The sequence below is a fragment of the Lutra lutra genome, chromosome 1, assembly GCF_902655055.1.
Source record: "Lutra lutra chromosome 1, mLutLut1.2, whole genome shotgun sequence".
Classification (NCBI taxonomy): domain Eukaryota; kingdom Metazoa; phylum Chordata; class Mammalia; order Carnivora; family Mustelidae; genus Lutra; species Lutra lutra.
Genome location: NC_062278.1, coordinates 132,453,026 through 132,468,565, shown reverse-complemented (window position 1 = coordinate 132,468,565; position 15,540 = coordinate 132,453,026). Strand labels below are relative to the sequence as shown.

The 15,540-nt window shown below is 39.7% G+C and overlaps 1 pseudogene; it reads right to left on the bottom strand.

The window, feature by feature from the left end:
* Positions 1 to 3,141: 3,141 nt before the first annotated feature.
* LOC125104397 (heat shock protein HSP 90-alpha-like) lies at positions 3,142 to 5,357 on the bottom strand (annotated as a pseudogene).
* Between the last annotated feature and the right edge of the window lie 10,183 nt (positions 5,358 to 15,540).

The window sequence follows — 15,540 nt, the reverse complement described above, 5'->3', positions numbered from 1 at the left end:
TCTCATAATCTGCCCTGGAGAGAGTGTAACCTCTGAAAATCTTTGGGAGCCAAACCAGGAGTCAGCATTTGGGAAGGATCCTAGGGCGAAGATGAGATCTTAGAAACCAGGCTGGGTACCTTAAGAATCATAGGCCAGGGGTGCCTGGGTGGCTCAGTCGGTTAAGCATCTGACTCTTGGTTTCCACGGAGGTCATGATGTCATGCATCCAGAGATCAAACCCTGTGGTGGGCTTCTCTCTGAGAGGAGACTGCTTGAAGATTCTCTCCTTTGGCACCTCCCCCCACTCATGGGCTCGCATGCTCTCTCCCTCTTTCTCTCTTTCTAAAGTAAATAAATAAATATATTTTTTAAAGATTTTATTTGTTTATTCATAGCAAGAGAGAGCATGAGCTGAGGTGAGGGACAGAGGGAGAGAGAGAAACAGACTCCCCAGCTGAGCAGCAAGCCCAACACAAGATTCTATCCCAGGAACCCAAGATCATGATCTGAGCCAAAGGAAGATGTTCAACTGACTGAACCACCCAGGCACCCTAATAAATAAATCTTGTAAAAAAAAAAATCATAGGGCATTTATTGGACAATATATTTTGATTCTATCCTGTTACTCCCTGTAGTTGTTTAATATCAACAAAATGCTATGCAAACCTCAATATGTCAAGAATATCAGAGTTCCCTTTTTCTGCCTGTTAATTTGCTAATTAATGTGAAGGATACAAAAGATGTGTGCAACATGGTCATGGCCCTCTGTTCTGTCTGTTACTCTCTAATGACCTGCCCCAAATTTCAGTGGCTTGAAACAGGCATTTTATTTTGCCCACAATTTTATAGGTCAGGGATTCTGGAACAGTTCAGGGGAGCAACTCACCTCTAATCCACATGGCATCATGTAGGATGGCTAAGATTGAAGAATCCACTTCCAATATGGCTTCTTCACCCAAGTGTCTAGTACTTCAGTGTTCCTTGGTTGCCTTTTCTCTCCATATGGCATTTCATCCTCCAGGTCTCCTTCAGGGGGCTTAGTTAGGTTTTTTACAGCATGGTGGTCCAGGTTCACTGGGCTTCTAACATGGTGTCTTGTTTCTATGTGGAATAAAGTAGAAGCTGACAGGTCAGTTAAGGCGCCCATGCTCAGGCTGGTCTAGCATCCCTTCTAACATATTCGGTTGGTCAAAGCTGTCACAGGCAGGTTCAAGGGAGTGGAGAAAGAGTCTACCTCTTGATGGGGGAATGCCAAGGTCATATACTGAAGGAGCAAGCAGATGCAGGAACACTGTTGCCACCTTCTCAGGAACACACCGTCTGCCACACCTCAAAGAGCTTCTACTCTAAGGCAGGGATTCATAAACAAAAGTCTCTGCATAAAATTCAGGAGGTCTTTGAACTTAGAAAGGGAAAATTCTGCTTTTAGTTTCCTAGTCTCTATGCTTTAGCATTTTTGGTCTGTTTTGAATACAAGCACTAATAATAGTACTTAGAGCAACACCTGTGACTTTGTTACCAGTAAAAATTGCATATATTTTTACAGCACATTTTGTTGTTATAAGTGCCTCAAAATATCATTTATACTCATCACTATTTTGAAATTATAATGGCAATAAAATCCTCCACTAGATCTTATGTGAAGTGTTAATAAAGAAGCAATATAGGGCCGCCTGGGTGACTCAGTTCGTTAAGCGTCCAACTCCTGATTTCTGCTCAGGTCATGATAACAGATTGTGAGATCAAGCCCTGTGTTGGGCTCAGCACTGGGTGTGGAGCCTGCTTAAGATTCTTCCTCTCCCTCTGCCCCTCCTCTCTCTCTTTAAAAAAAAAAAAAACAAAAAAAAACAATGTATTACTCTATTACAATTTTGGTTTTTAGCATTTTGATAGCTATATTTCAATTTAGACAGTCTCTCTTATAATCTTATATATTTTATTTTAAACACTTAAAAACATTACTCCAGAAAGGGGTCTACAGACTGCACAAGAAAGCCAGAGGGTTTCATGGCTCAAAAGAAAGTTTAAGAATTCCTACCTGGAGGAAGATCAAAGCATAAAACATATAAATATAAAATAATTAGAGAAGCCCTACATAATGGTAAAATCTAATTTTGAATGCTGTAGCACGGGCTTTAAGTACTATAGGATTTCTTCCTCCTGGTGCTATTATTTGATTCAAGATACCATGTATTTTTATGATTTTTGACAGTTGTATATTCTCACGTAATCATGATCATGGGAGGAATTAAAACAAAATGAAATCAACCTAAGCAGTTCAGATCTTCAAGAAATTTCTTAACTGGGGTGAATGGGTGGTTCAGTTGATTAAGTGTCAGCTTTTAGCTCAAGTCACAATCCCAGAGTTCTGGGATCAAGTTCCCCATCAGGCTCGCTGCTCAGTGGAAAGTCTGCTTCTCCCTCTCCCTCAGCCCCTCTTTCTGCTTCTGCTCTCTCTCTCTCAAATAAATAAATAATATCTTTTTTTTTTTTTTTTTTTTTGGTTACAACCTTTTAATGTAGAATGTGACTTGAGCACTACATTTCCACTCACGGAACTTGTGGAGTTACTTCTCCAACAGCTTTACAACATGCCTAAGTAGGCCTAGAATGTCGCTACTCTAAACAACGCTCCTCTTTGGAAAACAAGCCCTATACACGGTTACTCCCATCCCCTTGGTTAAACTAGTAGTTTCTAGAGGCCTGGTACATGCAGCTGGTAACTACAGGGGACAGAAGATTTAAAAAGTAGATCCTAGAGGGTGAGAGCTGTTTTAACCAACATTTCTCTTTAAAATATCAAGGCATAGCTCGGAACACTTCAGTGACAGACAAATTTGGTCTTACTAAGGAATCCACTTGGTAGCTAAACACTGTAGACCACAGTTAACGTTAGGTTATGCACACCTCACAACAAAGGTCACCTTGTCCGGTTACAATGAGCTGGCGTGGCACTAGGGAAGAAAAACTAGCTGGGCTTTAGTTCCTACACGTCACAGTATCACACTCGAACTCAAACAGAAAGAAATCTTATCTTCCCCTTAAGTAGTTATTGTCATGCCATACAGATTCTTAAAATGTTAACAAAAATAAAGAAAAACATCCGTGAAAATATATTATCAGAGGGAATGAGGATAAAGTATCGAATACATGTACAAGTCATTCTCACGGCACCTAGTCAACCTCCTCCATGCGTGACGTGTCGTCATCACCTTCCAGGGGCGGCATCTCCTCGCTCACAGTCGCACTGCTGTCGTCAGCAGTGGGGTCGTCTTCATCAATACCGAGACCAAGCTTGATCATCCTGTAGATCTTGTTGGCATGCGTCTACGGATCTTCCAGACTGAAGCCGGAGGATAGGAGCGCCGTCTCGTAAAGCAGGATGACCAGGTCTTTCACAGACTTGTCGTTCTTGTCGGCCTCGGCCTTCTGCCGTAAGGTCTCGATGATGGAGTGGTTGGGGTTTATCTCCAGGTGCTTCTTCGCGGCCATGTAGCCCATGGTGGAGTTACCTCTCAAGGCCTGGGCCTTCATGATCCTCTCCATGTTTGCCGTCCAGCCATATGTGCTTGTCATGATGCAGCACGGGGAGGTCACCAGTCGGTTTGACACGACCACCTTTTCAACTTTTTTCTCTAAGATGTCCTTCATGATCTTGCACAGGTTTTCAAATTTTGTCTTTTTCTCTTCCTGTTTCTTTTTCTCTTCTTCATCTTCTGGAAGTTCCAAGCCCTCTTTGGTCACAGACACCAACGTCTTCCCCTCAAACTCCTTCAGCTGCTGGACACAGTACTCATCAATGGCCTCGATCATATAGATCACTTCCAGGCTGTGCTTCCGAAGACGCTCCACAAAGGCCGAGTTCGCTACCTGGTCCTTGGTCTCACCTGTGATGTAATAGATGTGTTTCTGGTTCTCCTTCATTCTGGTGCAGTAGTCCTTGAGAGACACCATCTCGTCACCAGAGGCGGACGTGTAATAGCACAACAGCTCCGAGAGCTTCTTCCGATTCTGAGAGTCCTCATGGATGCCAAGCTTGATGTTTTTGGAGAACTGCTCATAAAACTTTTTGTAGTTCTCTTTGTCTTCGGCCAGTTCGGTGAAGAGTTCTAAGCACTTTTTGACCAAGTTCTTTCTGATAACCTTTAAAATTTTGCTTTGCTGCAGCATCTCACGGGAAATATTTAGAGGAAGATCCTCAGAGTCCACCACACCTCTGATGAAATTCAGATACTCCGGGATGAGCTCCTCACAGTTATCCATGATGAAAACTCTGCGAACATACAACTTAATGTTGTTCTTTTTCTTTCTGTTCTCGAATAGGTCAAAGGGAGCACGTCTTGGCACAAAGAGAAGAGCTCGGAACTCCAACTGTCCTTCCACTGAAAAATGCTTCACTGCCAAGTGATCCTCCCAGTCATTGGTCAAACTCTTGTAGAATTCTCCATACTCTTCATTGGTAATATCGTCGGGGTTTCGGGTCCAAATAGACTTTGTTTTGTTCAATTCTTCCTGATCAATGTACTTCTCCTTGATCTTCTTTTTCTTCTTCTTGTCACCGTCCTTCTTCTCCTCCTCTTCCTCATCAGAACCAACATCTTCTATCTCAGGTTTGTCATCAGACTCCTTCTCTTCCTTTTCTTTTTCCTCCTCTTTCTCTTCCTTTTCTTCAGCCTCATCATCACTTACCTCTTTATCACGTTCCTTCTCCACGAACAGAGTGATGGGGTAGCCGATGAACTGGGAGTGCTTCTTCACGATCTCCTTTATCCTCCTCTCCTCCAGGTACTCAGTCTGGTCTTCTTTCAGGTGCAGGATAACCTTCGTTCCCCGACCCATAGGTTCGCCTGTGTCAGTGCGGACGGTGAACGAGCCACCTGCGGAGGACTGCTCGTCGTCGTTGTGCTTTGTGATCACCGTCACCTTCTCCGCCACCAAATAGGCCGAATAGAACCCCCGAACTGGCCAATCATAGAGATATCTGCGCCCGCCTGCAGAGCTTCCATGAACGCTTTGGTCCCCGACTTGGCGATGGTGCCCAGGTTGTTGATCAGGTCGGCCTTGGTCATGCCGATCCCGGTATCCACGATGGTGAGGGTCCGGTCCTGCTTGTTCAGGATGAGATTAATGTGCAGCTCCTTCCCCGAGTCGAGCTTGCTAGGGTCGGTCAGGCTCTCGTATCGGATTTTGTCCAGAGCGTCGGACGAGTTGGAGATCAGCTCCCGGAGGAAGATCTCCTTGTTCGAGTAGAAGGTGTTGATGATCAGCGACATCAACTGCGCGATCTCCACCTGGAAGGCGAACGTCTCCACCTCCTCCTCCTCCATCGGCTGATCTTGGGTCTGGGTTTCCTCAGGCATCTTGGCTAAAGGACCGCACGGGCTCTGAGAGGACGCAGCACCGAGACGCAGGAGCAACTAAATAAATAATATCTTAAAAAAAATTTCTTAACTCCTAGCATCTAAAGAGTATCCTAAGATTCCAGAGAGGGAAAAACATGGCCTACAAGGGAACAAGAATATGATTTCATCTTAGAATCCCTTAGGACTCTCTGAGAAAAATAATTATGAACTTAAGATTCTATACCTATTAAACATGTCAATCAAGTGAGAAGGAAAAATAAAGTCACTTTCAGACATGCAAAAATTCTGAAGTTTTATTTCTTATGCACCCCTCTAAGAAAATTACCTGAAGATATTCTCAGCCATAACAAGAATAAAATCCAAGAAAGGTAAAAATTTGAGATCTAAGAACACTGGCTTCAACCCAAGACAAGGGAAAAAGGAAATCAGGATGACAGGCTGGCATCCAGCCCAGAGCGCTCTCTGGTCCAGATTGGAATAAGAAGGCAGAAGTTTCTGGAAAATATATCTTCAATAATTATATTGCATCTCTTACCGTGGATGGAATATGTTTAGGAAGATAGATGATCTTAATGACTTGATAAAGGCATATGACAAAAAAAGTAAAATAAAATAGAGACACTTTGTAATCATAGAATAATGAACAATATTAACACAATCACAATAATGGAAATACTGTGTGTTGGTATTACCAATTTTAGATTCAACCAACAGACAAAGCATGCAAGGATTAATTATGATTACAGAAAAGAAGATGAAAGTTCTCAAATTTGGAGGAGATTACAGACAGAAAAGTAGAAAAGGAGGCAGAGGGAAGAATAGGAGTCCTAACTTACTCATGCTATTAATAATAGCTAATGCTGGGATGCCTGGGTGGCTCAGTTGGTTAAGCAGCTGCCTTTGGCTCAGGTCAGGATCCCAGCATCCTAGGATTGAGTCCCACATCGGGCTCCTTGCTCAGCAGGGAGCCTGCTTCTCCCTCTGCCTCTGCCTGTGCTTGTTCTCTCTGACAAATAAATAAATAAAATCTTTTAAAAATAAATAAATAAATAATAGCTAATGCTGAGTAGTTACCATATGCTCATCCTGAGAGATAATGTGAATTAATTCATCCAATTTCCCACGATGAGGACACTGAGGCACAAGGAAGTACCTAACTTTCTATCATCCTTTGCTTCTTACTCCATGAAAAGTCTAAAAGGTACAAGAGACACTTTATGATAGATCAAGAAAATAGGAGATTTATGTATATTATTTCTAGAAACTATAATGTATGTACCAAATGCATAATGGCACAAAAATGGTATGTAGATGGCAATGTGATTTTTATAACTCCATAGGAATTGAATCAGTTTTGTACAGGTTCATGAATAGAAAGCCCAAAGAGAGGGAAAAGAATATAAATTCCAGAAATATGCACAAATGATATAAACTAATATACAACACAGGTGATATTTCAGTGAAGAAAAGAGAGGGCTAAGCAACTGGCTAACTATTTAGAAAGAATATAAGAAAAAGTTTTCAGATGAACTACACATTTATATATATTATGCATATTTATATATATATATATATATATATATGAAAGGTTTTATTTATTTATTTGAGAGAGAGGATGAGAGAGACAGAGCATAGAGGGAGAAGCAGACTACCTGCTGAGGAGTCCAATGCAGGGCTTGATCTCAGGACCCTGAGATCATGACCTGAGCTGAAGGCAGACGTTTACCCGACTGAGCCACCCAGTCACCCCCATATTTATATTTTTAAATGAAATCATATATAGTATACTAAGAAAACATGTAAGATTATACAAATATAATATATACATATAATTTGTGGAATAGGAAAAGTTTTTCTTAAAGGCTTTCACTTAGAAGTGATGATCTATGAGATTAATAAATAAAACTACAGGGGCACCTGGGTGGCTCAGCAGGTTAAAGCCTCTGCCTTTGGCTCAGGTCATGATCCCAGGGTCGTGGGATGGAACCCCATGTCAGGCTCTCTCTTTAGTAGGGAGCCTGCTTCTCCCTCTGCCCCTCCCCCACCTCATGCGATCTCTCTCTGTGTCTCTCTCTCTATCTCTCACTCTCTTTTTCTCAAAAAAATAAATAAAAATCTTTAAAAATAAATAATAAAAATAAAAATTAGAGCATGGAACAAAATAGCATAAGCAAAGTTAATAAACAACAAATAAACCTGGGAAGAAAATGGCAACATGAATGATAGCAGGCTTTTTTCTTTCCTGTGCAGGTAAGGAGTTCTTAGAAATTAATAAGAGGAAGGCCAACAATCCAATAAAAAAAAACCCTGACAAATGACAATAAATGAAAAAGAAAATGCAAATCACTTTCAAAGGGAAAACTTACTGAATGATATGCAGTTTGAAATGCAGCAAACTATCCAGGGATTTATGAAATTTTGTTTACATTAGATTCCACAGTTGAACCAACATTAACAACCCTCCTGAGAACACTTCTGGTGATTTAGCAGGACAAAGAACAAGGATGGTGAACTAATGGGGCATAAGGAAATAAAAGGGAAAAATGTAAAGAGGAAAAAGGGAGGGAACTGGACAAGACTGGAGGTTGCTAGGTGAAGGGAAGAAACAATCAGCCCAAAAAACATTTCTTTTTTTTTTTTTAAAGATTTTATTTATTTATTTGACAGAGAGAGATCACAAGTAGATGGAGAGGCAGGCAGAGAGAGAGAGAGAGGGAAGCAGGCTCCCTGCTGAGCAGAGAGCCCGATGCGGGCCTCGATCCCAGGACCCTGAGATCATGACCTGAGCCGAAGGCAGCGGCTTAACCCACTGAGCCACCCAGGCGCCCTTTTTTTTTTTTTTTTTTAACCAAAAAAACATTTCAAGCCTTAAAAAAAAGGGGCTGGATTAAGAAAGTCCAGGGTTAGTTGTGAATTTCAAGCTGGACAAGGAAAGAGAAATGGGAAGAAGGTGGAGCCAACACCAAAGGGAAGTTGGAGAGACGGAGGGGATCTGAGGTTTTTAATGAGGCTAAATGGAGTGCTGGCGTGAAAGAGCTAGAAGGATAGAAGTTTTGGTCAGTAACTGGGATTTTAGACTCATTTCTGAGATGGCTCAAACTTCCACATGCAAAATGTGACCCACTTAGTGGGTAACTGAACTGGAGAGAAAGTAGTCATGTAGTTACAATTTGCCCAAATTGAATTTGGGCAAGATTAATATTTTAGATGGACCGTCTATAACACCTAACATCTGTAACACTACTGAGACGCAAGAGTGGACATCATCAGAATGGCCAACAGATGACATAGGGAAAGCAGCTGTTAGCAGACATCCTGAAGGAGTACTTGTGGGAGAAGAGCAGGAGTGAGGACCCTGGGCTCTGCAAGGTCATGGTGTCATGATGTCAGAGCTGGAAATGAACTGAAGAATTGCAAGTTTCCGGTAATTAACAGATCTACTTATAATGTCTATTTCAGGGTACCTGGGTGGCTCAATTGGTTAGGTGACTGCCTTCGGCTAGGGTCACGGCCCCGGCATCCTGGGATGGAGTCCCACATTAGGCTTCCACTGCTCTGCAGGGAGCCTGCTTCTCCCCCTCCCTCTGCCTGCCACTCCCCCTGCTTCTGCTCTCTCTATGTCAAATAAATAAATAAAATCGTAAAATAATAATAATAATATCTATTTCATAAAGCTGTTGTGACAATCCAATGACATAACATATGTAAATGGCCTGATGCAGTGGTAGCCAGCATTATAATCAGCATAATTAGCCTTATTATGTATTCCTGGGAGCAAAGAGGAAATACGTGTAATTAATCACATTTCACATTTTCATTTGGGAGATGGAATACTGGAAAGCAGACTAAGGGACGTTCTACGTCATGCCAGGATTCTGGAACTGGTTCCTTATTCCCAACACTGAATTAGTTCTTCCTTGGGGGTGGTGACAGGGAAGGGGAGGAGTTGGGGGGGGGGCGTGGAAAGCTGCATTCTTCAAAAACTCTCTAAATGCGTGCGGGCAAACAGAAATCTTCTTTCAGTTTCACATGGGCAACAGAAAATACCGTAACAACTCCGATGAGTAAAGTAAAATGAGTCCTTGAATAATTTTAGGGAAATATAGTACACTACTATAAAAAAGGAAAATATAGCTCAAAATTGTTTTTTTGGCCAGTTTAGCATCTTGATATAAAATACACTAGGGCGCCTGGGTGGCTCAGTGGGTTAAGCCGTTGCCTTCGGCTCAGGTCATGATCTCAGAGTCCTGGGATCGAGGCCCGCATCGGGCTCTCTGCTCAGCAGGGAGCCTGCTTCCCTCTCTCTCTCTCTGCCTGCCTCTCTGTCTACTTGTGATCTCTCTCTGTCAAATAAATAAATAAAATCTTTAAAAAAAAAATAAAATAAAATACACTAATGGAGGGGTACCTGGGTAGCTCAGTGGGTTAAGCTTCTGCCTTAGGCTCAGCTCAGGCCCTGATCTCAGGGTCCTGGGATTGAGCCCCGCATCAGGCTTGCTGGTCAGCAGGGAGCCTGCTTCCCCCTCTCTCTGCCTGCCTCTCTGCCTACTTGTGATCTCTGTCTGTCAAATACATAAATAAAATCATTAAAAAAGAATGCACTAATGGAAACTTAAAAAGAGCATGCCTTTTGAATTTTAATGAATTTCAGTGAAATGTAGTTACAATTTGTAGTTACATAGATAAATAGATTGGTGGAATAAAGGTCTATATACTCATATATGTCCATTAATGAAACTGTTTATTATTAATTTGTTAGTTAAGTTTTTGACAAATTGCAATTATATTTTTGTGTGATAGAACTAGTTCATGGTCCCAGTTGTGTATGATACAGATAAATAGCACTTGATAGCTCAACAAAAATCATTTATTTTTTAAAGCATAAAACTACTTTCAACCATATGTCCATAGAAGACTTTTTTCTTAGGCTCACTCAATAGCTGTGTTTTTGGTGGAACAAGATCGAAAACTGAGCAAAAGTTGATGATTCTGATTGAGGGGTTAGAATTTGGCTCCAACCTCCTTCTTTTCTTCAAGGGCTCTTTAAAGATTTTATTTATATATTTGAGAGAGAAAGAGCACAAGCCAAGGGTGGGAGGCAGGGGACGGAAGCGGGTGGGTGGGTAGAGGATGGCAAGCAGAAGGAGAGCGGGAAGCAGACTCCCTGCTGAGCAGGGAACCTGACCTGGGGCTCAGGGCTAGATCCCAGAACTCCAGGATCATGACCTGAGCCAAAGGCAAATGCTTAACTGACTTAGCCACGCAGGCGCTCCCTTCAAGCACTTTTTAAAAGAAAGGGACATTAAAAAATTTTGTTATTTTTTTCTTTTAAAATTTTATTTTCAGTAAAATTGCCCCCTTTCTTATGGTGTACAGTTGTATGTATTTTAATACATGTATAGATCCATGTATCCACCTCCATATTCAGGGTACAAAACAGTTTCTTCATTCCCAAATATCCCTTGAGTGATCTCTTAATGGTGACTCCCCCTACCCATAATCCCTGTGAATTTCTTTTTTTTTTTTCTTTTTAAAGATGTTATTTATTTATTTCACAGAGAGAAACACAGTGAGAGAGGCAGCATAGCAGGGGGAGTGGGAGAGGGAGAAGCAGGTTCCCCGTAGAGCAGGGAGTCCTGCTCCATCCCAGAACCCTGGGGTCATGACCCAGGCTGAAAGCAAATGCTTAGCAACTAAACCACCCAGCTGCCCCAATCCCGGTGGCTTTCTAATCTGGTTTTCTTCTTTGTAGTTTAGCCTTTTGGAGACAGTCATATCAATGAGATCACTCAGCATGTAACCGTTTGAGAGTAACTTCTTGCCCTCAGCATGCTTTTAAGATTCATCCAAGTTGTTTCGTGTATCAGGAGTCCGTTACTTTTTACTGCTGAATAGTACTCCTTAGTACGGATTTACTACACTTAATTTATCTATTCACCCACTGAAGGAAATTTGTGTTGTTTCCAAATGTAGGGAATTACAAATACAGCTATGATAAACACTTCTGGGGTGCGTGGGTGGCTCAGTCGTTAAATGTCTGCCTTTGGCTTGGGTCATGATCCTGGGGTCCTGGGATCGAGTCCCGCAGCTGGCTCCCTGCTCCCCCTGCTTGTGTTCCCTCTCTCGCTGTGTCTCTTTCTGTCAAATAAATAAAATATGAAAAATAAACATAAATAAAATAAAACATTTGTGGTCAGATTTTTGTATGGATATGTTTTCATTTATTAAAGCAGTTACCAGGAGTGGAATTTTTGGGTCACAGCAGTAAGTTTATAAGAAACTATCAGTTTTCCAGAGTGGCTCTACCATTTTGCATTCCCACCAGTCGCACCTGGTGTGTTAGTAATTCCTATTTTAGCCACTCAGAAATGTAATGCTATCTCACTGATTACTGGAGTTTCCCCAATAGCTAATGATAGTGAACATTTTTTTTCATGTGCCTCTTTGTCATCCATTTGATCTCTATGGTGAAACACCCACTCATTTCTTTGGTGGATTTTTAATTGAGGGTTTGTTTACTTATTGTTGACTCTTGAGACATCTTCATCTGATCTAGATTAAAGTCTTTTATCAATATGTGATTTGCAAATATTTCCTTCCCTCCCAGTCTGCAGCTTATATTTTCATTCTCCTAACAGTGTCTTCTGCAGAGCAAAAGGGTTTTTTTTATTGTGACAAAGCTCAATTTATCAATTTTATTATTTTTTTTAAGGAGAATACTTTTGGTGCCATAAGTAAGAATTCTTCACCAAATCCTAAGTCTTCTATGCTTTTTTCTAAAAATTGTACAAGTTTATATTTTATAATTAGGTGTCTGGTCTATTTTGAAATAATTTTTGTGTATTGCATAAGGTTCTGGTTGAAGTGCTTCTCTCTCTCTTTTTTTTAACCCAGGGATGTGCGATTATTCCAACACCATTTGTTGAAAGACTGTTTTTATTTATTTATTTGTTTGTTTGTTTTAAGTAATATCTATGCCCAATGTGGGGCTTGAGCTCATGACTCCAAGATCAAGAGTGGGGTGTTTGTGTGCCTGGGTGGTTCAGTGGGTTAAGCCTCTGCCTTCAGCTCAGGTCATGATCTCAGGGTTCTGGGATCAAGGCCCGCATTGGGCTCTCTGCTAGGCGAGGAGCCTGCTTCCTCCTCTCTCTCTGCCTGTCTCTCTGCCTACTTGTGATTTCGGTCTGTCAAATAAATAAATAAGATCTTAAAAAAAAAAAAAAAAGTTGGGTGTTCTACCAACTGAGCCAGCCAGATACTCCTAGACTATTTTTTAATACTCTAAGTGGCTTTTGCATCTTTGTCAAAATTATAAATTATATGTGTGTCTATTTCTGGACTCTCTATCCTGTGCCACAGATTTCTGTGTCTATCCCTTCAACAACACCACACTGTCTTGATAAGTGTAGCTTCCTAGTGATTTTGGAAATCGAATAGTGTGGTTTGTTAAAACAATTTTCTGAAAAAGGTTAAAGCATAACTCAAACTGATTAAATGAACACATGTTAACTATTTTACTTTACTTGCCGCTGAGGGAACTGAGCTGATGTTATAAATCATTCAAAAGAAAGGTCAAAAGACACACATTTGTTCGGAGTAAAGGAATATTGAAATGAATTGCACGTGGAGAAGAAACTGGTTTTTCCAGAGTGTGAGGGAATGCATTTGAACCTCTACCAAATGAAACAGAATGCCTGTCTTACAGTTATAAAACAGCTCCTGTAGAATCAGAATCTGATAAAGTAGAAAAGTACACTTATAGAAAATGCAGTTTTCCACTGAGGTACAAAATAAATTCTTTCTACAGATTGCTCCAAATTTATTCTTCCTTTAAAAACTTGTTTGAGGGGCGCCTGGGTGGCTCAATGGGTTAAAGCCTCTGCCTTTGGCTCAGGTCATGATCTCAGGGTCCTAGGATCAAGCCCTGCATCGGGCTCTCTGCTCAGCAGGGAGCCTGCTTCCTTCTCTCTCTGCCTGCCTCTCTGACTACTTGTGATCTCTGTCTCTGTCAAAAAAATAAATAAAATCTTAAAAAAAATTAAATTAAAAAAAAACTGACCTCTTCTACTTCCTTTGCTTTTTCGTATAAATGTTAGTATCAGCTTGTCTATATCTACCAAAACTCCTGCTTGTCTTGGATTGGTATTGTATTAAGTCTATTGTTAATTTGGGGAGAAAATTATATCTTTGCTTTGCTGAGTCTTCCAATTCAAGAATATGGTACATTTTTTTAATTAATATGTCTTCTTTGATTTATCAGCATTTTGTAGTTTTTAGCATACAGATTCTGTACATATTTTATTAGATCTAGACCAAAGTAGTGAATTGTTTGACCTATTATAAATTATATTTTTAAATATTTGCTTTCTAGTTCTACATTGTTCATGTATAATTGATTTTTGAGCATTGACTGTGTGTTATAACCCTGCTAAAATTGTTAGTTCTGGGAGCTCTTCTGGGATAGCTTGAGATTTTCTACTTACAGAATCATGTTATTTGAGAATAGGAACTTTTTTGTTTTTTTCTTTCAATTTGTATGTTGGGGTTTTTTGTTTTTTGTTTTTCTTGCCTCATTGCTCTGGGTTAAAATTTTCAATACAATACTGTATAAGAGCAGTAAAAGTGGACATTCTTAACTTATTCCCGACTTTAGAAGAAAGCATTTAACCATTAAGTATGATATTAGCTGTAAAGATATATATCTCTCTCAAATATATATATATATAGAGAGAGAAAGATATATATATTGAGATATATATATAGATATCTACATATAGATAGATATATAGATAGATATAGATGCTCTTTAGAGGTTGAAGAAATTCCCTTCTAATCCTAGTTTGCTATAAGTTTTTGTTCAGGATGATCTTTCTTTGTCTACTTCTGGTATCAGAATAATGCTAGCCTCATAAAATGACCTGGGATGTGTTCAATCTTCTTCTATTTAATGGAGTTTATTGTGTAGAATTGTTGCATTTCTCCTTTAGATGTTCCAAGAATTCATCTCTGGAAACATCAGGGCTGGGCAATTTCTTTTTGGAAGGCTTTTAACTACAAATTTAACTTCTTTAATAGTTATATGACAACTCATGTTATAGATTTTTCTTGGTTGAGCTGAAAATGGTCCATTTCATCTAAGGTATTGAATTTGTGTGCATAGAGTTATTCATAATATTCTCTTGTTAACCTTTTAGTGATTACAGAATCTATACTGATCTCTGCATTTTTAGTCTGGTATTGGTAACTTGCATCTTCTCTCTGTTTTTCTTTTTCAGTTTTGCTTGAAGTTATTCAGTTTTATTGCACTCAGAAACCTGCCTTTAGTTTAATTGATTTTCTCTATTTTCTGTATTAAGTTTTGGTAATTTATAGTCTCATCTCATTTTCCTTTGTTATCCTTGATTTGGGTTTAGTTTGCCTTTTTTCTAGTTTCTTAAGGTAAATGTAATGATTTGATTATTTTTTTTCTAATATAAGCATTTTAATGCTATAAATTTTCCTCTAAGCACTCCCTTAGCTGCATCCCACAAATTTTCATATTACGTTAATTTTCATTTCATTCAAAATATTTTATAATTTACTGTAGAACTTCCTTTTCAGCCATGGATTATTTGGAAGTGTATTGATTAGCTTCAAGTGCTTAGGGATTTATCTGTTATATTTCTCTTACTGATTTGTAGTTTGATTTCATTATGGCTTGAGGATACACTTTGTATATTTTGAATTTTTAAAAATTTGTTAAGGTTTGTTTAAAGATTTAGAATACAGTCTGTCTTGGTGAATGTTCCATGTACACTGAAGAAAATATTTTCTTCTGTTGTTAGGTGGATTTTTTTTCAAATATCTGTTGGTTGCTGGCTTTGTTTAATCACTCTATATCCTTGATATTCTATTAGCTCTATTACTGAGAAAGGAGTGTTGATGTCTCCAACTCTAATTATGGATTTGCCCCTCTCCTTCCAATTCTGTTAGTTTTTGCTTCATGTGTTTTGAAATTCTGTTGTTAAATACACATTTAGGGTTGTTACAGTTTCTCGGTTAGCTAACCCTTTCTACCACCAGTAATTTTCTTTTCTCTGAAGTCAGGTCTGACATCAATACAGCCACCTCAGCTCTCTTGAGTAGTATCTGCATGGAAAATTTTCTTCCATCCTTTTACTTTAATCTATGTGTATCATGACATTTAAACTAAGTT